The 27542-nt window shown below is 37.8% G+C and overlaps 2 long non-coding RNA genes and 1 other non-coding gene across 6 annotated transcripts in view; all 3 read left to right on the forward strand.

Annotated features, from left to right (window-relative positions):
* Positions 1 to 21415, forward strand: part of LOC111753960 (uncharacterized) — a 31984-nt gene extending 10569 nt beyond the window's left edge. Inside the window, exons 2-3 of the long non-coding RNA XR_010039672.1 lie at positions 2892 to 3239; positions 5755 to 21415. This is a non-coding gene — a long non-coding RNA (uncharacterized LOC111753960). The remainder of the gene's footprint in view (positions 1 to 2891; positions 3240 to 5754) is intronic.
* Positions 1 to 27542, forward strand: part of LOC106025360 (uncharacterized) — a 66760-nt gene that overhangs the window by 30149 nt on the left and 9069 nt on the right. The gene's annotated exons all lie outside the window — the stretch shown is intronic.
* Positions 16208 to 16344, forward strand: LOC111754006 (small nucleolar RNA SNORA2/SNORA34 family). Its single transcript, XR_002788743.1, has one exon. It is a non-coding gene; the product is annotated as a small nucleolar RNA SNORA2/SNORA34 family (small nucleolar RNA).

The following is a 27542-nucleotide window of genomic DNA, read 5'->3' on the forward strand; positions in this document are numbered from 1 at the left end:
CTTCCAGTATGGACCCATTGGCCTCCTGATGCAGAACTGTAGGGGGCACTGCAGTGAACTCCAGACCTTAGACTGAAACGTTCAGTCTCCAGTGTGTAGACACCTTATGCATGCTTCCTCATCTGATTCTGTGGCTGACCATCATAAGCTGATCTTATAATTTACTAAACATTTGTGTAACTTGTGTTATATCTGTTTTTCTAGTAAAACACTGATGGAGACAGAGTTACTGGGAGCCCCTGAGGAGTCCACATGCCTGGCTGAGCACATCCCTCAGTCAGGTCTATGTTTCTTTTGCAAAAGTATCCTAAAGAGTTCCGTATTTGTGCTTTAAAGTATACTTGAATGTAGCAAACCCATTTCCAGGACTTGATGTCTTCTGTATGTGCAGCTACATTGGGACAGCAGAAAGTGCATTGATTCAGAAGGGATTAGACATGCTAGTCTTGACTCTGTCATTTACTCACCATGTAAATCAGGCATGTGCTTTTCTCTCCTTGTGCCTCAGCTTCTGCACCCATACAATAATTGGCATTGTCTGAGTAAGATTTGTTGAGTGATTACATGTGCAAGATACTATGCTGATCTATGGACTGGGCACTATGATCAGCACCACATTACAATGAGACACTGGAGGCTTGGTTTTCTGTAATGAGAGTGGGGGAAAGTCCTATGGGCCTAATGAGGAGACCCAGGTGAGGAATCATGAGAGAGGACACAAGAGCTCTAAAGACTTGGTGTCAAGTATAGAGTGATCTTCTGACAATGGTAAGGAGTTTGGGCTGCCACTGGTGGTGGGGACTTTTGCCCTACCTATTCATCTGTCCTCTTCTTCACACCTCCTCCCCACAAATTGAAGGTCACTTGTGGAGGTGAATTTGTCAATTTTAGCAGTCAAGTTTCTGCTAATCCAAGAGGCAGTATGGTTAAATGACGGGATTTGGGATGGCCAATAATTTTGCTTTGGTTCTACTCCCAGCTTTAACACTTAATGTATGAACAATGAATTATTGTATTCTATTGTATTATTCAATATACATTTATTTATTTATTTAGTTTTAAGAGACGTGGTCTTGCTATGTAATTTAGGTGGGTCTTGAACTCACCACGTGGCCCAGACTGTCCTCAAACTTGAGGCCAGTCCTCTGGTTTCAGCCTTCCAAATGCTGGAATTGTAAGCAAAGTGCCACCATGCTCAGCTGCAACTAATATTTAGAATGTCTACAATATGCCAGATGAAGATCTAGCCAATAAAGGATGACACAGTGAATAAAATGGACAAAAGTCCTCACCTCTAGGGGACATAAACTAAACCAATGACAAAAGATGGCCCTTGAAGATACTTTTAGTGGAGGCCTGGTGGCTCCTAGGAAGTTGCTGGTGAGGGCTTCAGGAATAGTAGGGAATGTGAATGTATGGGGATTCATGTTCTGTAATTGTGGAAAAGTTTAGCACCAGGAACTTTTATGGTGGTATAGAAAGCAGAGTATATTTCTTGTGAATGGTGGGCTTGGAAAGGGTATTTCCAGGAAAACCGTCAAAAGTATCAACTTGTTGCTTATAGCTTTATGTGGTAAGGCCAAAGAGGTAGATAATCAGTTAAAAAGGAGATTTAATTTAGGGATTGAAGGAGGGGGGATGAGGAAAAAAAAGAGAGGAACTAAGATATATCATGTTCAGGTACAAATTCCCTATGATGAATGTGATCATTATGCTTATCTAAATTATACCAATAAACCTAATTATAAAAAAGATGATTTAATTTAAATAAAAACCTGGAGTCAATACAAAGGAAATAAAACTTGCTGAGTTTACAGATGGCAAAGATCAGTCGAATTAAAAAGGGCCTCAGGGCCAAATACCACATCTATGGTAGGACTATAAGATCCTTTGTTAGGAATTCAGAAAGACCAGGGCACCTTTTGAACTGGCAAAATGCTCTTCAGAATCTTCCATGTGTCTCCCATAAATCTTCTCCTTCAAATACTAGAGCATCTAAGGATTTTAAAGGCATTGGTCTCAGAGGGAGCACAGTAAGGAAAGACTGACTTTGAAGATATTTCTGATTTTTATTCCATGAGGTGAACCCCACTAAGCTAGATAGGGAGCTCAAGAAGTTTTAAAGATGATTTTACGAATGGAAAAGCCTCACTTTAGATTCACTAGGACAGAGGCATGTTGCCTGCTTATGGGGCCCAAGAGAGATATTCAAGGGTGAGGTCCCAAGATTAAAGAATGCATGTGTGTGCAAGACGTCAGCAACAAAGTAGGCAGCGGGGCACAGAGCAGAGCACGAGTGTGCAAGAGCACAAGAGCAAGAGCTGCTTGCGTCTTTTCTGATTCTTATACAGATTGCTTGTCTTGTCTGATTCTTATACAGATTGCTATCACATATTTACATTCTTATGTCGTGCCATAACACGCACATTTATCTGTGCTAAGTCAAGGTTAACTAACTGTATCCCACTGTGTGCCTGCACTGGATATGTGGGGTCACATCCTCAGGTGTCCTTAGATGCCCCTGAGCTTTGAAACAGTCTGGTTCCCCACAAGATGATCCAAAGCATAAAGAAGTGATTTACTTTTCAAACTAGAACAGGGAAGAAGCAGGTAAACAAACAAACAAACATGTCTACTCAGCTGCTAATACTGACCATTTCTTATATAAATGGGAGGATGATTTGGGAGGTTGGACCACCCAGAGCCAGGATTGGGAGCTTAGAGTTGTGGAGAGTCATTCCTAGGTGGCTAGAGTGCGCTCTAACTAATCAAGGCACTGGCAACACATGCCCAGGTGACTCCCATTTCCCTCCTTTTAAATGTCTGTTACAGTGTGTGGGTCTCACTGTGATAGACTGGATGGGTTGGGAAATATATTTTTTTCTTTTGAGCTCACAGGGCCTCAGATCCAGAGAAACTGCACTCAAAGAGCTGGGCTTGCAGAATTTCTATGAAGGAGCCTGACCGCACTTGGATTTGATTTCCACAACAGGATCCTGGAACTGAGCCTGACAGCACTTTAGATGAGGTTTCTGGGTCTTTGGGAAGGGAGCTGTAATTGTTGCCTGTGGGATGAATGTACATAATTTGTGCCATGACTATACTGGCCTTAAAAATACCTGCACATTCATTCACATTCCTCTAATCAAGAGGTGCTGTTTCTATTTCTTGTTCTTCTATCTTGTGAACAGATGCCTTGATGAACAGATGCAGTGGAGGTGACAAAGTGTGACTCTGAGGTAAGGTTAGAATGGAGAGGCAGGAAAGTCTTTGCTAGTTTCCATTGCTTCGCTCACTCTGGGTACCTCCAGTCCCCCAGTAAGAACTATGTTATCCTGAAAGAACACGAAGAGGGAAGGACACTTAGAAGAGAGATGTCCAAAGAGTCCCTGCTCTTTTCCAGCCTTCAGTTGTCTGAGTCTTCCCAGCCCAGATGTCGGACATATGAATGAAGGAAACGTTTAGGTGATCCAAGCCCCAGTCACAATGATTGCAACCGCACAAGAGATCCCAAACTGAGGCTTAGTGGCTTAGCCTTGTCAACCCACAGCATCAGCGGTGACATCAGTGATTGCCATTGTTTTAAGCCACTGTTTAGAGTAGGTTTTTTAACCAGTAGTCTTACCAGATCATGTCATCAAGAGCATTGGCAATGTAGCATTTCTTGAGAGGAGGCCCTGCTATTGCCCCAAGGGTTTTTATTCAAACCTCTGATGTGCATTCTGCAAGTTTTAACATTGATACTTTCTTGGTATTATCAGAAAACGTCAGAGGACGGTCTCAGGCAACAAGCAGGATGTGTATAGTCTTTGCTCACATGGTCCTGATATAACTTGCTGACTGCAGTGTCCGGAAGGTACAGTGACCTGTTTCAGGTCACTGGCAAAATGACCAAGTTTGGCCACACTATCACAAAAGCTATCCAGTATATCCACATGACAATGAGATGCCATTGATTTGAAAAACCAACCCCTGTGTTATTAGTGGGACTGATTGCATCTTAAATAATGATCTCAGCCATAAAACCAGACTGATAATGTCTGTCTGTGTTGTATCCACAGAACAGCTGCAGGCCCGTGATAGATTCTCAGTAGGCAGCAGCTTCCAGCACAGAGGTGTGTTATTACTTTGATACTGCATAAGGAAGTGGAGGCAGGTTAGTGGAGGCAGAGACCAGGCATAGAAAATTCAGGAAAAGGAAGCAGGAGACAGAGTGAAAAGAGGAGGCCTGCGGAAATGACTCTGCTAGCACAGTGCCAGGACCTCTTTGAAGCAATGTGTCAGAAATGTCTTAGTTACTCGAGTGAAAAAATCAAATTAAACTTTGCATCCAGGAGTGGGGCCACTCGAGCTTGGAAACAGTCAGGGTCTTTGGAATGGCTTATGGATGCTCTCAGCTTCAAGAAAGCCGGCAGCTGCCAAGGAGGAGTAGTGTATTTTCTGGGGCTGGCGGTTCTCTAGGACATGGTGCTTGAGCCTCTCAGGTGGTTCCATGTGATAACAGCTGTCCCTTGGAGCCTCATTCTTTGAGAAGAGAGGCCTTGTTTAGCACAAGGCCTTGTTTAGCACAAGCCTTCCTCGCTGCTTAGAGAAAGGGATGGAGAATGACATAGTCACAAGAAAATAGTAAAAGACTGATTTTTAAAAATTTGAGGCTATCGAATACTTTGATCAAATGACATCTTACTACAAACTCTAACATTAGAGGCAGATCTTTAAGGAACTCTTTCGTACAACTACTTGGTATTATGTTTTAGTAGTACTAAGCAGATGTGAGGGAAATGTGGGTACTTTTATGGCAAGTGATTCCACTTGTTGTTACAACACTAGAGAATTGCTTTACACACTTTAACGGGTAGCTGAAAAATCTGGGGCTCTGATTAAAATACAGACTTGCACACAGCCAGTCTGAGATGGAACCCAAGATTCTGCATCTCTCACCAGCTTCCTGTGATCCAGCTGCTTCTGGCCCTCTGACCATGCTTTGAGCAGTGAGACCCTAGAGAACTTTTTTCTAAACTTTTTACTTTAAATTTTAGCTACCACTACCAGTAAGAAATACCTTCTGTACTGTAATCCAGCATAAACTGATCTATAATTGAAACATTAGTTTTATGAGGCAATACTTAATATGACACATTCATATATTTTATCTTCTTTTTTTGCACAAAGCTATGCTGACCACAAAGCCATCAGAATGATTTCATTATTCACCAGTGGCTCTGCAACCATGCTTTTAAGAAACTGAGCCCCGGAGAATTTCTCAGACAATGCAGACCAGGAGATGTGAAATTTCACAGATGCATTGTTTATAATAATAAAAAATGAAAAAAAGCAAAACAAAAACAGTAACTTGAAATGCCTACTCAGAGGAAAGTGTGTCAATAGATCTGTGATATATGCACATGTGAAAACCAATGAATCAGAGCCACATGAATGAATCAGCATGTGTCTCAAAAACAATGTTAGGTAAAATTCAAGATGCTGAGGGTTACATGTTACAGGATACTAGTTATATACAATTAAGAAACAGGCAAACATTCTATTTATCATTTAGGAATTCATATATATGATGAAGATACAAAAATACTTAAGGGGATGATTAACACCAAATTCAAAAGAGTATTTGCCTCTTGGGGGAGAGAGTGGGGTGGGATGGAAGGACCTTTGGGATTTCATTAGTACATGTAAATTTCATTTGCCATGATAGTGATGAGCTCATAATGTTCATTAATCCCTATCCTTTTTTTGCAGGCTCAAGGCATTTTATAATAATTACTATTAAAAAATGAAAGAAAGAGAAGGGAAGTTCTTGAGTTGAAACATATCGAGGGTTGTATTAGTTTCCCAGAGCTGCCATAGCAAATGACTAAAAACTTGGAGGTTTAACACAGTGGAAATTTACCCTTTTATCATTCTGGAGTCCAGAAGTGTGAAATCAAAGTGTTGGTAGAACTGGTTCCCTCTGGAGGTTCTGCAGTTAAAAATCTGTTGCACGCCACTCTCAGATTTCTGCTGATTGCTTACAATGCATGGGATGGGACTCTGTGACCCCAGCGTCTGCCTCCATCTTTACATGGCCTTCTCTCTGTGTCTCCCATCATCTGCTCCTTCTGGGAGAAGGATGACAGACTTGCCCTAAATCTACTATGATCTCATCTGGCGATACTTAGTTATATCTGTAATGACTCCATTTCCATATATATTCACATTCACAGGTGTTGGGAATTGAGTTTTGGATGTGTCCTTTTTTTTTGAGGGATGAAATTCAATGCACCATGGGGTGTAAAACATTTTCCAATAACCCTTCCCCCGAATATTGTATGATCTATTGCTTATTGCAGAATTTCTCAGCCTCAGCACTATTAACGCATCATGTTCAATAATTCTTTGTCATGGAAGATTTTCCTGTGAGTGAAGAAGGTTTAGTAGTACCCTTGACCTCTACTCATTAGATACCAGATTACCCTGCACCAGCCACAGCAACTCAGACATGGCCAAATATCTCCTGGGTAGCATCTGAGGGTAGAATATAAGTCTTCTAGTTAAGTATGAATTTTAGATAAACAATAACTGTTTTGTTGTATTGCAAATATTACATAGGACATACTTCTATAAAAATTATTTCAAGAGGCTGGGGTTGAAGGGTCACAAGTTTAAGGCCAGTGTGGGGAACTCAGTGGGAACTTGTCACACACACACAAAAATATAGGGCTAGGAATCTAACTCAGTGCAAGGCTTTCGGTTTCATTTCTGGTACAGGGGAAAAAATGAAAGAAAAAATATGTATTTATTTATTTCATTGCTTGTGCTTGGAATCCTGATATTTTGACAAATCTAGCTCCATCCTACCTAGGAGTTGAAAGTTACCCTTGGTCGAAAATACCCAGTTGAGAACAATCATTATAAATTCATATTTATCAAGTATTTATTCTGTGCTCCCAGCATGCCATGGACTGTCCACAATTCATTACATTTATATCTTGCAACAAGACTGAGAAATAGTTGCCATTATTACTTCTAGCACCTAAGTACATGGAAAGACTCAGTTTGAACTCAGATCCATGTTTTCATAGACACTGAGCTATGTCTAAGGAATGACTCTTGGCAAAATTGTGAATGCTCTGTGTGCTTCAGGGAAAATGTCAGTGATGTCAAGACTATCAGGGTGAGATGGACTGGATTTGACAGAATGAGAATGCAAAAGGAGAACGGCTAGAAGGCAACATAAGGGGATACAGGAAAAGCAACTCTTTGAAGAAGGAACGTTATGGACGATCCTGGCATGTGGGAATATTTGCCAAGAGGAGAAGCTGAGTTGTTGTGGAAAGATCACAGTGTTTGATGGAGCTGGCTGGAATATTGGCCTGGCCTTGAGTGGTACTGTAGCGACAACGGTATCTGACACTTACTGTGTATTCCATGTGTCCTGGGTATTGCTCTAAGTAAGATCCCTATGTTATCTCAATTCTCAGATGATGCTCTTAGAGAGAGTCGTTTTACAAATGAGGATTCTAAGGATTAAAAGAAGCTAAAACAATTGTCCCACACTGCAGAAAGTTCTCCAGATGGGCTTTGGACCAGCCCGGTTCTCCTTTTCCTCTTCTCACTTGTCTCAAGAATAACTACAGAATGTGTTGGAAATTCACATCCTGAGACAAGGATAGACTGGCTGGACCAGCTGGGATTGTTTCAGTCCCTTCTAAAACCAGGATGTCATTCAGTGCTTTAGCCTAGCGTGTTAAGTGGGTCCTGGCTCTAAAATCCAGGCAAGGTTGCTTTTGAGGGGTGCCTCAGTTGTGCAAACAGGGCTCTATCTACCCTGAGCAGCTATGCTGAGCCTTGGGGCCCCAGCTTATAACGCTTCCATGCTTCTGTTGTTGTTGCTACCTATCTGTAATTAATAAACCTGTGATGCAGGTAACTTCATGTGTGTGTTATATTTCACCAGATTCTGCTAAGTGGTAACCTAACCAGAGTACAGCGAACCCACTTCACACATCTAAGCTGGTGAGGGCAGAGGGCAATTTCTGGATGCCACAGTCCATATGTTGCAATCACTGTTCTGTGTTACTTCTCTTCAGTGCCTCAAGTCTCAGTTTCCTTCTGTCATCAGTGGGAATAAGAACCCTTGGCTCTTACAGTGACTCTGAGAAGTCACTGTGCGGATGTGTCTAGATCACAGGGCATAGCACAAGGTAGCCAGTGGTTACCGTTCTTATTAAGGGAAGAGCAGTGGACCTGCAGCAGGGACCTTATTACCTCCGCTGCAGGCTCTGTGTGTTTATCTGGATTGTATCTTATTCATCTTTGTTCATTTAATTTCTCAACTAAAGTCCTCTGATGGTTTACTGTGTCCCAGTGGCTATTCTGACATGCAGCTATGACTAAGATGCAATTCCTGTCTTTAGGAGTCTAGCATTTCCTTTCCAAGCTCAGGCATTCAAGAAATGCCTGCTGGAAGGATGAATGTGAGAGCAAATAAGGCCTGCTTTTCCAACACAAGGGTAGATTCTTCTGTGAAAGTTACCAAGCATCCCTCCCATTTCCTCACCCTTAATAATAACAATAACCACCTGCTGCCCAGTGCGAGGCCCTATACTTTAGACATGTTCACTCATTGACTGGTATCACGGATTAGGGTCTTCCAGTGAAAGTGATTTTACCCATCTGAGGGATACAGATGTGATATTTTCATTGTAAGGGCAGAGTGACTTAATTAACCAGTATTTATAAAGTGCTTTCAAAGCCATAGATGAAAAGCAATGCAAAACTGCCTTGTGCTATTGGTGTTAATAATTTACTCTACTCCTACACCAGTACTTTCAAATATGTTCCTTGAAACAGGAAGAAGTAGCAGCTAGTCTTGAGATAATTAAACCCTACATAAAGATCACCTACTTCTTGATTAGAGCAAAAACAAGCCCTTTTCCTTTCTGCTGGGCTGCTCATTTTCCTTATTCCCAGGTGAGCTACCTTGTTTTGGGAACATCTGCTGTTGAGACAGTAACTTTCTCTCTGGGTATCTATCGCTTAAGACAGGTATTTCAACCCAAATCTTCCCAGGGTCTCATCAAAACCTAGGAAATAGATGGGCCACAAGATCATTTGCATAATTAACTTTTGATTGCATGCAATTTGTATCACTTATCTTGTAAAGTTACATATTACTTGATTTTCTGAAAACTTTGTCATTTCTGTTTCTATCATCATAGAAGTGGCAAAGGTGTTGGATCACACCAGGGACCTGTTTTAGGGCTAGGAGGATGGGAGGTTAGTACCTGCTATGTGTGTACAATGTAATTTCATGTAATTCACTGGCACTCAGTTTTGGCTGCATGCTGAAAAATACTTAAGCATGGGTCTCATGCCCAGAGATTATGTGATTTGTCTGGCTGGGCGGGGAACTTTAGCCTCAGGAGCTAAACCACTGCCTTCCTCAGTGATTCTCATGCAGCAAAGACTGAGAACTACTGATTTAATCCTTATAACAAACCCATACACTTTTGCTCCCTGCTCCACTTTAAAGGCATGGAAATCAAGGCTTGGAGAGTTAGGTGGAAACCATTCATCATTATTAATGTAATAGTTGATCATTTTTGCATTTGTATGTCAGAATCTGTGCTAAGTACATTTAGTGTGTGTTTAATTCTTGCAATGACTAAGCAGGAATGAATAACCTTTTTATTATGGATAAACAAACGGATAAACAAACTTTTTATAAAAAGTACCTAATCTGCCTAAGGTCCCTTTATCATCAAGAGATCACTGCAGGGGAGAAGATTGTGTGGATCAGATTAGACTGCGTTGGGATTTGAACTTTGGTGCAAACCTCAGGCTCGTGCAGCATCCAGCCCCAGCACTCCTTAAGGATCTCAGTTTTGTCTTCCTCAGGGCTCCTTAAGGCTTAGCAACTTTCTGACCCCTTGAAAGTCACCTGGAAAAGACTGTAAGGTGGCATGGAACAATTAGGGCCAAAGATTAGACTTCCCAGACACACTCGGAGAACCAGTACTTTCTTCCTCTGTCTCTTCCTCAAATATTTGGGAACTCTGTGCTAGAGACAGAGATAGACCAGGACTGGTACATAGCAACTATCACTTGCCAGTCCATACTGGAGCTTTGAATTAACCTGTAGAAGTTGGGTTTTGCCCCTTGGGGCAAAGTAAGATGATGATTTTTCTTTTCTGAGAGGAATTTTCTTGTCCTCATCTGGAAGGGAGCAAGAGGAAGAGAATTTCATTACCCTTGTTCAGCCAAATGTGCTCCTGAAGAGTGAGTGCCGTGGTGCCTTGCCATTCACATATAAATTCATTCATTGAGTCTTTTTGAGCTCCTGCCAGGTGCCTGGCGCTATTGTAGATGCTGGAGACTTTGAAAAGTGAGGCCAAGCCCCTTTATCCATGGTGACTTAAGCGATGAGAAGCAGCAAGCCATGTATAGATGTGGAAGAGCAGTGTTCCTAGCAGAGGGGACTGCAGTGAAGAGTCCTGAGCTGTGTCTGAGCTGGATGGCTTGAAGGAGCAGTGGGGCAATGTGGCTCATTGTGGATGAAGCTGGGAGAGTACCAGTGGGGTGGGCAAGGGCTGGATCATATCATCCCTTGTAGCTGAGGTGAGGTGTTTGAATGCTACTCTGAGTGTAAGAGGAGGCTTTTGGATGATCTTACATAGTGAGGGGACAGGATCTAACTTACATTTTTGATCACTCTGGCTACACTAGGAGAATACACTGTAGGGGGCAGGCATGGAAGCCTTGGCTGAGTTAGGGGATGTTGAAACCATCTAGGTGAGAAATGATAGTTTGAAGCAGGGGGTGGCAAGAGCAGTGGTTGCACTGGGCATCTGTTTTGAAAGCAGAGTCAATAGGACTTGCTGGTTAATTCACTGGAGTGAGTAGGGGAAACAATAATAAGCAAAAGCTTCACTGCTATGATAGGAAAGGCTGAGGGAGAATCGGTTCTTGTCCAACTAAGTTTGCAAAAAGATGTCCTATTGTATTTTCTGTTTTAGAAATTTCTTAGTAGCGTATGGAGGGTCTGAAATGATCAGAAATAACAATATCTGCTTAACTTTGGTTAACATAGCTTTTATCTTACCTACTGCATCAAGTAAATTTGTCCTTGCCCCGCAAAATGTGGTAAGATTCTGCAGACATTATTTGAATGACACCCAGTATTAGTGTGTTAAGATATTCTGTGTTTGTTTGTGTGTGTGTCAGAAGAGAGAGAGAGATGAGAGAGAGAGAGATAGAGAGAGAGAGAGAGAGAGAGAGAGAGAGAGAGAGAGAGAGAGAGAGAAGGAAAGTCTGTGTTTCCCCAGCCAAGTTGGAGAAGTAACTTAGAGATTAGCAGTGTTCTAAATTCTGATAGATATACTTTTATTCTTTCCCTCTCCAAATCTTTCCTAAATTTAAGGCACCTCTGCCTTCAGTTTAATTAGTACTCCTGCCCCCAGTCTAACTCAAGCCTATCTCCACTAAATCAGAGGCACTTACTAAGAAAATTCACTGCCCAAAACCTTAAATGGCTTCTTGTTTGCTTCAGGATAAATTCCAAAAGCTTTACTCCGCCTGTGCCATGCACTTCACACGTTGCCTACCTTCTCAGATACATTTTACTCTATGGTCTAGATAAACTGAGTTTTGTAAAGCTTCTTATGTTGTCTTCTACCTCTGAGCTTTTGCACATGCTCTTCCCTCTGCTGGGTACACTGTGTGACCTCACGGTGCTCTAGTTTAGGTATTATTTGTGCAGCACTACTGGTGCAGGAATCGCCTGACTTCTCCTGCCTGAGTCAGACCTCTGATTTCCAGGTCTCCCTAGCACTTGCAGCATGTGTCATAGGTATTTGTGCTGGTTTTCTTTTCCTGCCAATAGTTGGGTTCCATAAAGCACAGCTGATTGTCCTGTTACCTCCAGTGCCCAGCATATGCCAGGCACAAAATGATTACTGTAGAGTACATCTGCACTGGGTGAGAGAATAAATGAATGGATGTAACTCTCTGGATCCTTATCAAACAGAAGCAAGCTGCTGACCAGTCTCCAGTGTCCTGCTTCCTATGACTGGATGCCAACATCCGGAGCTGAGTAAAATTATCACAGAGCTATGAGTCTTGAAGGTCACTGACTCTCTCTTTCTGTCTTTAGACTGAGTTCTTCTTGGAGAGCATCCATGGTTTGATGGTCTCTTTTAAAGATGGGAAGTTTGGAGTCATAGATGGTGACTAAGACATTAATTCAATTTAGCAGTCATTGCTGGGAATGCAGAAATGGTTAAGATGTAGAGGATTATGCAACCAAGGAGATAGATTCACTAATAAAGTTCACAGAAGAAAATGGTGAAATGAGTGATTTTTGGAGCATTTCTGGGGAGTATGGAAAGAGTAATTAATATGTCTTAGAAAAAAAGGGGAATTGAAGAAGCTCTAGGAGAAAAAGTGATAATTTGATCTCTTAGGGCTGACAAGGATTTGCTAGTGAAAAATCTAAGGAAGGGGATGTGGAGGGTGGGTGCTCAGGAAGAGTAGGGGCATAGCTGAAGATGTTGGTGGCATATTTGAGGACCAGTGAATCATATACCTACAGAACCAAGCAGGATTGAATCTAAGACTCTATTTGTGGGATACTTTCGCTTATAAATAAAAGAAATCCCTGCCAGAAAAGGTTCATGCATTAAGAAAAAATCCTGTTGCATCACAAGAATTCTGGAGGGAGATGGTTGTATAGTGACCAATTCAGCCACTCAGCGATATCACCAAGAAGCCAAGCTTTTCCCTCCGTATTTCTACACACTGTGATTCTGATGAATTAATTTGAGACTGTGTTCTCTCCTGTCAGTTTTCCTCTTTTTTTTTGTAATCACTAAGGTGAATATTTTCCAGAGGCTCCACCAACCCTTTTTTCTACAAGTCTATTGGCCAGGGTCCTATCCCATACCTAAAATTATGAAAGTCTCTGGAGAGTAAGATGTCCTCTCATGAGTGTCTTAGGTCAGTCAAGACTCACACCTGCACTCAGGGCTGAGAATGGTACCTTAGGCACCTCAAGACATGAGCAGAATCAGAGGCCTATGAACAGGAGACAAGATCCCAGTAGGATGGGTAGCTAATTTTGCCCACCACAGAAAGTTGGAGTACCTAAGCTTTGTTCAGAGCTCCAGCACAATGTGGTCACCACCTAGCATCACTAGCCTCTTCCCAACTGCTGCCCTGAGGACATGGAGCTCCAACAGTGTCAAATGTGAAGACAGCAGCCTCACTAAGATGGCTAACCAGCACACACAATTGAGTAAGGCCAGCTCCTCTGTATATGTTTATGCACAATTATTTATGTATTTCTTATATTATAAATGTATTTAATTATCATATTTACATCTCATATATATGTTAAATATGTGTCATATTATACACATAAAATGTATGTCAAGTATATGTCGTGTATAAACTGCATGAACATTTGTCTACCTGATTATCTGTCTCCAGTAGTTGGTTTTGCTTCTCCTACTGCATGCTGATTGGTACAGGATTTTCATCAGAGTAGCAATGATACTGAGTGCTTTTTCAGTGTCAGGACTGTGTAGAGTGTTTGAGACATGTGACTTACTTAATCCTCACAGTAATTCTACCAGCAGGGACTACTATCCCCTTTTCACTGATGAGCAACACGAGTTCAGACAGGTCCAGTCACTTGCCTGTCATCATAGATCTGGAGGGCTTGAATGCCAGCCTGTGGTTGGCAGGCTGAGTTTTAAACCACTTCACTGTGCTGCCTCCTTGAAAAACGCTTTCTAGCTAGACTTATTTACATTAGGATTCAACCTTATGGACACGCTAAAGCATGAACAGTAGACAGAGGGAAGGATGAGTGTGCTTACTTTGGAGACAGGATTTGCTCTCAAGGTCATGATGTCTTCAGGGTTCTGATTTACATGCGTGTGTGGCATTTTCACTGGCTCATGAAAGAACCTCCATGCCTGGCCTTCTTTTGGAAAGCTTTCATGTTGCAAATGTATGTTTTTTTCTTCTTTTGGAAAGCATTCATGTTGCAAATGTATGTTTCTTTCAGTGGCAAGATAACCCCACCATTTCTATGAAAAGTGTATTGTGACCACGTGGGCCACATACACACTGTATACCAGTCACTCTTTCCCACTCCAAGATGTGCATTTTTCAGAGACTAAGCCACATGAGGGGGTAGAGAGGCTTATTTGAAGTCAAGCAATTCAGGGAGAATTCTCTGGGCCAATGTGGTGTGTGTGCCTCTGGCTACACACAGGATGACACTAGGTAGCCCTGACCAACAAATAGAGATGAATCATATGGTTGTTCACCTTTAAATGCGTAGTCTGCTGCTGATGGCTGAAAGTGTTTGTTTGGTTCTTATGCATCTCTAATACTTCTCTAATGCTGGCCAATCTGCCTTTGAAAAAGAAAACAAGTCACAGTGTGAAGGTCTTCAGTGGACAGCATATTTATAGAGCATTTTGCTGCATTTAGTGTATTATATTTAATTTCCAGCTTTTGCTGATAATCAAGGGCAAGGATGATGCTTTGCTACTTGTATATGTTGGAGTTTTTCTAAATAAGACATAAATCAATTTAAAGATATGCATGAATAGTGCAGGTGGTTCTGCCTTAATTGAAATGTGCTGTGTGTATAGACTGCAATCTGACTTTCAAAGACAGTATGAATAAGAGCATGTAAATATCTCATTTATAATGTTTGATATTATAATGTGTTTATATTACATTTTGGATATTTTAGGTCAAGTGAAGTATATTATCTGGGCATAGTGACACATGCCTAAAATTCCAGTTACTTAGGAGGCCGAGGCAGGAGGAATCACAAGTTCAAAGCCAACTTAGGTAACTTAGTAAGACCCTATCTTGAAATAAAAATAAATTAATAAGGCTGAGGGATGTGGCCCAATTAAAGACCCTGGGCCCAATTCCCCTGTGCAAAAAGCAAAAAGCAAAAACAAACAAACAAACAAACAAACAAAACCCCCAAAACAAAAAAAAAAACACCTAAATTTAATTTTAATTCTTTCTTTTTTGCTTCTTTAAGTGGTTTGCAGAAAATGGAGCGGTGCAGATGTGGCTCATTTTCAGTTTCTTTTGGATAATGCTGGCAGTTAGGCTGTGAGACACAGGAAAGCAGAGGCACTGGTTTCTTGCTCTCTGCTTGTACCTTCACTGTCTAACGTCACACCTGCAGGGTAGTGAGTGCTTGTGGGTTTTTATTAAGCCACACTGGGTTTGTGCAAACTACCACTGTTGTTTCTTGGGCTTTACTAATATTTACTGAAAATCCTTTCTTTTTGGGACTGTCTCAGACAATGATTTGATAAGCCAGTTATTATGGGTCAATCAAATGCCACTTTATGATTTAAAACCTGCTTATTCAGATTAATGACCATTAAGTGGCTTTTATCACAACTCTTTTTGGTTAATATTTTCAATTATTTACAGCTTCATTTTATATTTTAATATAAATTAAATCCTTTAAAGTTAATCCTTTAATATAAATTAATCCTTTAAAGTTAGAATAACCTGTTTTTTAAAAGCTATCGGTCATTTAAAAACAAATTTATTATGGAAAACTAAACATATAAACCCCTAACAAGAACCCCCCCCCAAAATAACAAAACAGAAACAAAATACCAAAAATACACTTAAAGATTTTAAAAACAATATAAGGTTTTGAACAAGTAGATAGATGAAAGTTGCCTGAACAGTAAGCTCACATTTAAGTGTTGTTATATATTTTAAATAACAGCTTTATTGAGATATAATTCATACACCATAAAATTCACCCTTTAAAGTATGCAAGTCAATGGTTTTTAGTGTATTCATAGATTTGTGCAGCTATCACCACTATCTGGCTTCAGAACCTTTCTGTCACTGTAAAAAGGAAGCCTGTACCAATTTTCCCTCTCCCTATTGCCTGGCAACCATTGACCTACTCTCTTATCTCTGTATGTTTGCTATTCTTGACTTTTCATGTGGACAGAGTCACACACCATGTGTCCTCTTCCAGTTAGCCTTTTTTACTTCTCAATATGTTTTTAGGGTTCACCATCTTATAGCATGTAGCAATATTTCATCCCATGTAAGGGCTGAGTTGTAGGCCCTTGGATGGAAAGGCCACGTTTTGTCTGTTCATTAGCTGATGAATATGTGGGTTGTTGAAAAGTAATTGTGTCTTATGGCCCTGAATCAAGGCCGGCAGCTTCCTGATGCTGTTGGTTTCAAGCAGGAGCCTAAAGAGATGTCTTTCTGTGGTCTGTTGGCCATTTCAGAACTTGGGCGGTGAAATAGTCAATTCATTAGAGAGAAACAGCTACGCCCCATGAGTGGCTGTGAGCGTGGCAGGCTACCGCGGCCCAGCATGGGAGCCTCCGGCTTTTACTGGGACCTGAGCCATGCTGGGACCTGGAGCGCTGGGAAACCAAGCAACCCCTCCCTGCTGCCTGTTTTGTTTTGTTGAACTTCAATATACATGAAAGTATGGACAGCTATTTTGAAGAGAACAAGAGACTCTGTGACAGCCATTAGTGACTTCCCTATTGTCTGGTTTTGAAGACCTAAAACGCCTTCCTCATTCTGTTTGGAGCAGTTTTATACTATGTTGTTTTGTATGCATTGTCTGTATACAGAGACAGGGACAACTATTTGGAAGAAAACAAGAGACAATATAGTAGATAGTGAAGATCTCAGGTTGTCTAGCTTTGAAATTTCTCTCTCTTACATTGCTTTCTTATGTTCTATTTTGTTGTTTTGTTGTGTTTAATTTTACCCCCTTTAAAATAAAAATAAAAAAGAGAAGTAATTCTGTCTTAAAATTACATAACACGATATAAGTCGCACGTGATATGTATGTGTTTAATAATGAATGCTGTTATTTGTTGAGCACTTATGTAATAGGTGTTCTAAATGTTGTGTGGTTAGCCCACTTGATGATCAAAATAACCCTAGCAGAGAGGTGTGTTACCCCATTATTCTTAGGAGGAAGATGGGAAATAGGGAGATTTAGTATGAAGACAAATAGCTAGTGAGTAATGCCAACTTAGGAATCACCTTTGAAGCATGTACTTTCTCATTAAGGAATTTCATATAATAAAGTTGATTTTGAGGGGAGGTAGAGAATATACATTCTATAAATTTTAATACATTTGTAATTTTTTTAACCACCACCACAATCAGGTAAAAACTTTTGTAATCCCAAAATAGCCTCGTGTGCTCTTTCTTCCCCATCCGAAACCCTTCCCAATCACAGACATAATCTCTATCTTATAGTTGTTGGTTTTTTTTTTGAGATTGTCATATACATGGAATCCTGCAATATGTAACTTATGAGCTTGATTTATTTTACTCAGGGTAATGCTTTTGTGATTCACCCAACTTATTCCATGTAACAGTAGTTTGTTCCTTTTTCATTGCTTAGTAGCAATCAGTTGTATGTGATGTACATTTGTCCATCTTTCATTTTTTAAAAACTAGCATTTTAACTAAGGCATAATATTCAACCAGAAAGAGCACACACTTTAAAGAGAATAAAAACAAAACAAAACAAAACAAAACAAAGCAAATCAGAACAGAACAATGCAACCAACTAGCCGTAACCAAAGTGCACACATTTTATGCACAGAGATCAATGCCTTTTTAAGAACTTGAGCATTGGGGCTGGGGATTTAGCTCAGTGGCAAAAGCGCCTGCCTTGCAAGCAGGCAGTCGTGAGTTCAATCCCTGGTACCGATAAAAATGAAAAAGACAAAAAAAAAATAACCAAAGAACTTGAGCATTGCCAGTAACCCCAATCGACTCTGCTTCTTGTCGAAGTAACCTTTCTTTCAACCTTACTTCGAGCTCCTAACTTGACCTGTTTTTGAACTTTATAGGAACAGAATTATATAAGATAGACTTTTGATCTGAGTTTTTATGATCAAAATATTTATGAATTTTGTTCAAGTAGTAGTAATTTATTCTCTCTTGTTTTCTTCCTGCCCTTATAATATTTCATTTCAAGTATATCAGAGTATTGTTACTTGATGATGACACTTTTTTTTTTCCAGTTTGGGGCTACTTTGGGGCTGGATGATAAAGCAGGTGTATGCTACACTATTGTAGATGATGCTGAAGGTTTGCTAAACTGAATGTATCAACTTTTTGTGTACCAGCAGTGAATATGATTCAGTTGGTTTACAACCTTAGTAACATTTGGTATTGACATTTGAAAAGAATTAAGCTGTTTGTTTAAATCTGCGAAGTGGTGTCTTACTAAAATTGAAGTTTGACTTGACCGATTCTGGTCGGTTATGTCACACTTGGTTTTACTCTCTTCCAAAACAGCAATAAGAACCGTGGGAGCAATGAAACCCAAAATGTGTAATAGTCATTATACAAAAGAGAGGGAAAAAAGTGCTCTAAACTATATAACTGCATGTATATTTAAGTGTATAAGATAGAAAATGATATTACAGAGTTTTATTGGATCATTGAACAGAACTGTTTGCAGTATCATTGTTGGAATGTCCACTCTACAAGCTTTAATTTTGTGACTTGAACAATTATTTCTAAGATGGCAATAGGTAATCCATTAACTAGTGATTTCCTACTGTTCATTTTTTTCTTCTGTAAATCTGTATAACTTGTACCCTTTCACTGTTTTTCTTTCTTTTCTCCTTAAATAAAATTTTTAAAAAAATTGAAGTTTGTCTTTTTGATGACTAACAACTAACAATATTGAATACCTTTTCTGATTACATACATATCCTTTACGAAACACCTGTTCAAGGTTTTTTCCCATTTAAATGGCCTGTCCTTTTTTATTAATTGCTATATATGAATATGTATATTCTAAATGTGAGGTTTTGGTTAGTTAACTCTATTGCAAGTATCTTCCCCCCTGTGGTTTGCCCATTCATTTTATTTGATGAAGGTTTTGTTCTGAAATGCAAATAATATATGTATTACTTTAACCATTTAAAAGTGTGTAATTCAGTAGCTTTATGAACATTCACAGTGTTGTACAAATATCACCACTAATTCTAGAAATTTTTCATCAGCCTAAGAGCAAACTCTACACCTGCTAAGCAGCCACTCCCCTGTTTCTCCCCTCAATCCTCCGGTGGCCACTCATCTACTTTCTGTCTCTGTGGACTTGATTACTCTGGACATCTCAGATAAAAGGAAATGATTCCTTTGATAGATTCCTTTGGTAAGCAGCCTTTTGTCACTGACTTCTTTCATTTGACATCATGTTTTTGAGATTTAGCTATCATATGCCATTAAAGAACTAAATCACGATGAGATATCACTTCACACCCACCAAGTTGACAATCATCATTATCATCATAATAAAAAGGAAAATAATGTGTTGGAATGGCGATGACACAAAGAAATCAGAGCCTTCAAGCATTAATGGTGGGGAAGATTGTGGGATTTTCTCAGTATCTTACTGACGACTTTTATTGGGGGTGGGTACCAGGGATTGAACTCACGACTTGCCAGGTAGGGGCTTGTGCTCCTGAGCTGAATTCCTGGCCCTCACTGATGATTTTGATGAACAGAAGTTCTTGAGTGAAATCAAATTTATCAATCATTCTACTTAGTACTTTTCATGTCCTAATGAAAAAAAATCTTCATGTGCCAGGTTTTTCTCTTAAACACTTAATTATTGTACTTCTACATTTAGGTCTATCCTCTACCTGGAATGTATTTTGCATACAGTGTGAAGAAGGATATTTTTCTTATTCCCATATGAGTTTTCATCAACAAAGTTATCAGGTTTTGGAAATAGCACCTCTCCCTGTTTTATTGAATAGTGTCTGTCATAAGCCAGATAATGGGTCTGGTTTTGGACTCTATTTTCTCCTCTACTGAACTCTTTGTCTATCTTTGTGCCATTATCTCCCTTGTCTTAAAACACTATAGCTTCATTTTAACTCTTGATATCTGGAGGTAAGTCTTCCAATTTAGCTAATAGTCAACATTGTCTTGAATATTCTTGTCCTTTCTAATTTCTATATAAATTATAAAGTCAGTTAATCAATTGCAACTGAAAAGATACCTGTTAGGATTTGATCAGAGTGGCTTTTTTTTTTTTTCAGAACACAATTTACTTCTGTACTTCTTTAGGTCTTGCATTAAGTTAGAATCCTGTGGAGAGGTAAAACCACATCTACGATTTGAATAAGGAAAGCTTAATATAAAAATTTGTCAGCTAGCAAAGTTAGTAAACAGGCGAGTAACCATTTAAAAAGGTCAGGTTAGAGTGCTGATGGGTAAAAAAAAAAAAACAACTGCAGAAATCAGCTGTTGGGGCAGATTAATAGAGAATAAGTGAAGATAACTGGAAACTTAAAAAGGGTTCCTTCCCCATTGCCAAAGCTGAGATTCTGATGTCTAGGAGAAGGCTTTGCTACTACTAACCTGCAGTGAGCTAGAAATAGCTGGCCACAGCTGACCTGGAGGAGGGCTTGCACTTGGATGGTAGAGGAAGTTCCCAGAGGGGTTAGGCCAGACTATTGGTCTCCAGGATTTCTGATATGGTCAGCAAATGTGGGGATAATTTATCTGCTTAGTTCATTCTGACCTCAAAGAATAAATTTAACATACAGTATTTCACCATTTTGGATGCATTGCCTCTAGGGTTTTTTTGTTTGTTTGTTTTTTGATAATCAAACCTATTCTTAGTTTGCAAAGATGAATCTATAACTGGGTATTGGATTTAAAAAAATATGTTTCTTCATCTATTGAGATAATTCTAAGGTTTTTTGTTCCTTATTCCATTAATGTGAAGAATTATATGATTTCTTTTATATATGAAACTTTGTATTTTTTTAAAATTTTATTTAAAAGGAAAAAGAGAAAAGCACAAAACAAAACAAAGCGGTGTAAGGGTACACGTAATACAGAACTACAAAAAAAAAACAGTAAGAAATCCCCTGTTAATAGATTACATATTATCATCTTAGAGATAGTTGCTCAAATCACAGTATCAAAGAATACAAAGTGGACATTCAAACATTGAGACTGCAAACAGTTGTTGTGTTCAATGATCCAACCAAAAACATTAATATGGTCAGCTATTTAACACCCCTAAACACACTTGCTGTTGTATCCATTAGAGCTCTTTTTTTTCCCCTCTCTTTTTTACAACAAAATTTACACATTTTGGATTTTATTACTCCTTAGTTCTTATTACTTTTTTGGGGGGGGAGAGAATAAAGTCAAATTTGGCAAAACAAAGCTGTCAGTCAAAACCAAGGATAGACATAGCACATGATGTAAAACAGAGTACAAGGTTATCAACAATGGTTATCAATGATATCTCTTGTTTCCTTAAAAAGAATTGTCTATCTCATTAGATATTATAAAGTTGAACAAAACAGTAGAGAACAAGACCAATAAAACTTAGGCATTGTAAACATTACAGGACTTCCAAAGGAGACAATAGTCAAACCAGAATGGGCATCTTAGTGAATCTTATTGCTTTCAAAGTAGTTGCCTATATCCTCAAACTTGATACTATCATACAGAATGGAACAGAGTCTAATCAGTCAAAACACGCTCGTGGGAGTATTACAGGACTTCAAAACAAGTTAATAGGAAATCAAAAAGAGTTACTATTATATATCCTGCTAATTTTTTTAAATTTTTCCCCTTAATTAAAACAAACATAAGAAATAACTAAATAATTTTTTTAAAGAATAAGGGAGAGATTGAGATAAAACAGGACATAACAATATAACAATACAGGTCAAAGCATGACTGAAACTTTGTATTTTTAAAATGAGCTAAACTTGGCCACAACACAGAATCGTTGTTATGCATTGCTGCATTTGCTTCGATTTTTGTTGAAGATTTTTGCATTTGTGTCCATAGGAGGGGTTGGTTTATAATTTTTCTTTTTTTGTAATATCAGAGTCAGGTTTTGATGTCTGGGTGCTGATAATTGTTATGCTGACTTGCAGAGAAATGAATCAAGAAGTGTTTCATCTTTTTGTATTTTCTATTGAAAGATGGGTGAGGTTAGTATTATTTCTTCTTTTAAATATTTGGAAGAATTCACTAGTGAAGATATTTGGGACTAGAGATATCTTTGTGAGAAAGTAATTACAAATTCAATTTAAAAATAGATATGGAAGTATTCAGATGTTTCATTTTTTTCTTGTGTGAATTTTTTAGGTATGTTTTCAGCTTGCATGCTTCATTAAATTGTTAGATTCTATTGGCAAGAAGTTGTTAAAATGTTATATTGTTATCTTTTCAATACTCCTATGATCTTGCTTGCCGTTTATCAGTTTTCAAAGAACCAATTTTGGGCTTCGTTTATTTCCTCTGTTGTAAGTTTGTTTTCTGTATTATTGATTTCTCCTCTTATCTTTATTATTTTCTTCTTTCTACTTTGAGTTTGATTTGTTGCTTTATAATTTCTTGAGCTGCATTGTATATCATTGATTTTCAACCTCTCTTCTTTTCTGATTTATCCATTAGAAGTTGTTTTTGTCTCACTAGAGATTTAGTTACCACAGGTTGTGATGTGCCTTGCTTTTTATTATGATTCAGATAAAATATTTCCTAATTTACTCGGTGCTTTCTTATTAATTTCTAGGCAGATTTAAAAAGTTTTAAAGTTATTATTTTTATTAGTTTTGATTTCTAACATAATTGCATTGTGATCAGAATATATATTCTGAGTAATAAATGTTTGATTAATTTGTTTGATTAATTACATAAAAAAGTTCCATGTACCTTGAAATAATGTATATGTTGTTATTGTTGGGTGAAGTATATATTTATCTCTGTTCTATTAATCTTTTTTAAAGTGCAATAACCAGTTTTCTCTTAAATGTTCTAAGCTCTTTCTTTCTTTATTTATTTTTTGTATCAAGAATTGAACTCATGACGTCGGGCTTATCAGGCAGGTACTGTGCCTCTGAGCTATATCCCCAGCCCAAATTCCTTATTTCTGTTAATGTATTTGTATAATCCAAGATTTGTAAAAGGGTCTGTTTTGATTTAAGATTTGAACTATTATGGATTTATCTACTTTCCTTATTAATCTATTGACATGTATTTTGAATGTTTGCTATTATGTGTATGTAAATACAAAATTGTTTATCTTCCCAGTGGATTTCGTTTTTTGTCTAGTTATGCCTCTTATCTTCATGTTTACTTGCTTTGATTTATTTTATTTTTTATTTTTTGGTACTGAGGATCAAACTTGCCAGGGAGATGCTTATGAAATTTTCTTTAAAGAGAGAGAGAAAAAAGCAAAAAACAAAAAACCAACCAACCAAACAACAAACAACAACAAAAAGAAAACCCCCAAACAATAGCGATATAGGATTTCAAGACAAGATGATAGAAATTTAACAATGGTTGTTATACTACATATTGTTATCTTTAAAAGAGTTGCTCAGATGACCAGATATAGTCATGCAAAATTGATCAAACAATATGAGCAATAAGTGTTCCTTTCCTTGAACTAATAGAATCAACAGTACAATTATCTTAGGTATCTTGTGTATATGTATATATATTTATATTTTTTCTTTTCCTTTTCTTTTCTCCTTTTTTTCACTTGCTTTGATATTAATGTGGCTATCCCAGCTTTCTTTTGACTAGTACTTTATTTTCTGTTTTTATTTTCAACTTTCTGTGTCTATAGGGTATGTTTCCAGTAAAGACCATATAACTATTTTATTCTAATGTAGTCCTACAAGCTAGATTTCTTCAGGTAGAATATTTAGTCTATTTATATTTAGTGTGATTCCTGGCATATTTGGTTTCATATAAAACCCATTTTTTTATTTGTCACACTTGTTTCTTTTCCTTTTACCCTTTCTTACCTTAATTTGGGCCAATTTATAAAGATTAAATTTGTGCTTCTCTTCTTAACCTGTTATTTATACCTTTTTTTGGTAATTGTCCTGAAAATTAAAATGTGCCTCCTTTGTTTATCTGCATCAATATGAATAGGCATTGTTATAGTTTTCTAGACAATACTATTACTTTATAAACTAGTTTACTTTCTTTTTATCTTTTGTATTTGCAACTTTTAAATTTAAATCTCGGCATATTTAAAACCTCACAAGAAAATACTTTATTTTCAGTATTCTTTTGTATTTTATCATATATTTTTTCTGAGACTTTTCAGTTCTTCCTGTGTTTTCTCTAAAATACCCTTTAGTATTTGATTTTACTTGGTTCTGCAGGTGACAAATTCTTATAGCTTTAATATACTTGAAGATATCTTTATCTTACCTTCACATTTAAGGAAATTCCCCATATGTGTAGAATTCTAATTTAGATATTATTTCCTTACATTGTCCTTTTGCTTCTATCATGTCTTGAGGAGTCAGATCTTGTATAATTGTATAAAGTGAATGTCTTTTCTCTGTGTAATTTTAAAGGTATTTCTAAAATTTTATTTGTCTTTAGTTTCCATAATAGCATAGTGTACCTTGCTGTGGTTTTCTTTTTATTTATCCTGCTTGGGGTTCTCTGAACTTCTTGAGGGTATGTCTTGATATCTGTAGTCATATCTGGAAGTTTCTTTGGCTATGAGTTATGTAAATATCAACTCTTATTCTTTCATTCTGGGGCTTCAATTATACGTATGCTAGATCTTTCTACTGTTTGTGTTTGTTTTGCTTCTTATTTGCTTTTCTGAGTTTCTGTGTTGTTTATTCTCTACTTTCAGTTTGTGTATCTTTTACTTATTGTTGTGCAATTCTTTTTTTTTTTTTGCTTTTTTTTTGGTACTAGGGATTGAACTCACGACTGAGCGCTTGCAAGGCAGGCGCTTATGCCACTGAGCTAAATCCCCAACCTCTGTTTTGCATTTCAATAATCTATATTTTAAAAAAGAGCAATGTGCAATGTACTGTTGAACATTTTACTAAGCTTGTAATTTCAATGTTTTGGGGTTTTGGGTCTTAGAATATCTTTTTAATTCTGTTTTTATACATTAACATTCTTTGGTGCAACTTTCCATATTGTCTACTTCTCTGATCATCATATGAACTTTAATGATTTTACATAATTTCAAGATTTGGATCACCTATGAACTTTGTTTTTATATTGGCTGATTTTTTCCTTGATGTATCCAATACATGTTCATTGAATTAATTTGACCCTATGTAGTGAAATCAATACTATATTGAAAGAGATATCTGCATTACTATATTTATTATAACATTTATTCTGTTTTATATTTATTGCTGATTATATTTGATTTTAGTTTCTGGTATGTACAGACTTGGATCTAGAACCTCCTGCATGCTAGAAACATGCTCTATTGCTGAGCCACACCCTCAGCCTTTTTTTCTTTCTTTCTTTCTTTCTTTCTTTCTTCCTTCCTTCCTTCCTTCCTTCCTTCCTTCCTTCCATACTCACTATGTTGTCCAGGCTGATCTCAAATTCCTTGGCTCAAGTGATCCTTCTGCCTCACTCCTGAGTACCTGGCACTCATCTACGTGTCTGTCTTTTTTTTTTTTTTGACAACATTATTCACAATAATCAAGAGAGAGAATCAACCCAAATATCTGTCAGTGGGTGAATGGATACTGAAAAGGTGCTATGTACAAAATGGAATGCTATTCTTTAATAAAGAAAGGTCTGTCATTTTGGATAACATGAATGACCCTAGATGACATTATTTTAAGTGAAAAAGCTAGGCATAAAGACAAAACCTGTATAATCTCACTTAAGAATCTAAAACACTAAACTCATGGAAACAGAAAGTAGAATAGTGGTTACCAGAGCCTAGGAAAAGGAGGTGGCTGGGGAGAGGTTTGTCAAAGGGCACAAAGTTTCAGATGGGGAGAAAAAAATCAGAAGATTCACAATATAACATGGTGACTACAGTTAATAATATTTTATATACTTGAAAATTGCCAAGAGTGGTTTTAAGTATTCTCACACAAAAAGGTTATGTACATGAGACAGTTGGTACATTAATTAATTCTATTTAGTCATTTCACAATGTATGCTTATTTCAAAGCACCTTGTTGTGCACCATAAAAGTAAAAAGTTTTTGTCAATTAAATTTTAAAAATTGAAAGGATTTGCTTTATACTGTTTTATAATAAAAGAAAATAAGGAGCAAGAACTCATATTCATTAAAATTTTACTAATTTTATTAGTATATGGTTATGATGTATTGTAATTACAATCATCTTGGGGAATTGGTACCTATGTATTCATATTGTGTCTTGATCACTTTTGTTTCCTCTTTTTCTCTGCTCTTCTCTTTCCCTGGATCTCTTCCCAGCTTCCTAGAGTCTGCTTTCCTGCTTCCTACCATCTCTCTTTCATGTTTCTCTTTAAATTATTTATATATTTAATCCTCTGTGTCTGGTTACTTAGTGTTCTGGTCTCAAGATCTACCTGTTTTCCTATAAAGGGCTCAAATTTATCCTTTTTACCCTCATATTTAAATTCATTAAGGTTGCTATATTATCATTTTGCAGAGTGGTTTAGAGAAATTATGCTATTTTCCTAAAGTCACACAACCAGTGCCAGATCTAGCATTCAGGGCTATAGTTCAAAAGTAACTTCAGCCATCTGAAATTTTAAATTCTTCTCACTTTTCCATGATTTTTATAATTTTTTTCTTTGTTTATTGACTTTTCAATCTTTTTGTGATTCTTGTAGAATTCTAGGTTGATATTATATCTCTTCAGATTGCTATAACTAAATATGTATCATAAATTGGGTGGCTGTGTGAACATCAGGAATTTATTTCTCATCATTCTGGAGGCTGAGAAGTATGAGAAGAAGCTGCTGACAGGTTCAGCATCTGGGAGGGCTTCCTGGTTCATGAATGATGGCTTCTTGCTGTGTCCTCACATAGTAGGAGTGAGACAGCTCTCCAGGACTGGGCTTCTTTTACAAAAATGCTGATCCCAAGCATGAGGGCCCCCCTTACCTCCTTTTAAAACCACTACATTGCAGGTTAGTTTTCACATGTGAATTTTGGGGGACATAAATATCCAGACTATTGCAGTTAGAGCAAAGGATATTTCTAAAAAAATAGATGGAAACATGAGGAGAAAGTGGCTACTTCTTTCTGTTACCTCAAAAATAAACAACATGCTTTTCATTTTTGCATGGAAGAATTATGTCTGTCAATCTAGATTGCCATCTAAACTTCTTTTTTCCCTCAAATGGCCCATTGAAAGAGGATATTAACTTGCATACTGAACATTTGCTAGCTTCTGTTAAAAAGAAGTATTTAGAGTCACAACAATAACTATTATTTGCTGAGTACCATGGGTGCCATGTGCCAAGTTAGCTACACCTTACATACCTTATGTTCAATTTTGAAAACATCTTTGGGAAGTAGTTACAATTATTCCTGTTATGGAAACTGAGATGTAAAGAAGTGATGAACTTGTCTTAGGGAGTTTCCAACCTAGATTTTGAACACTGATATGGTTTAGATCTAGAATATCCCTCGACCTCATGTGTTCCGAGGTAGGGCCTTTGGGCTATTGTATCATGGCCATTACACTCCTTAGTGGATTAGC

This window comes from Cavia porcellus, unplaced genomic scaffold (assembly GCF_034190915.1).
Source record: "Cavia porcellus strain 051 isolate PalLab524CR breed Dunkin Hartley unplaced genomic scaffold, mCavPor4.1 scaffold_16, whole genome shotgun sequence".
NCBI lineage: Eukaryota > Metazoa > Chordata > Mammalia > Rodentia > Caviidae > Cavia > Cavia porcellus.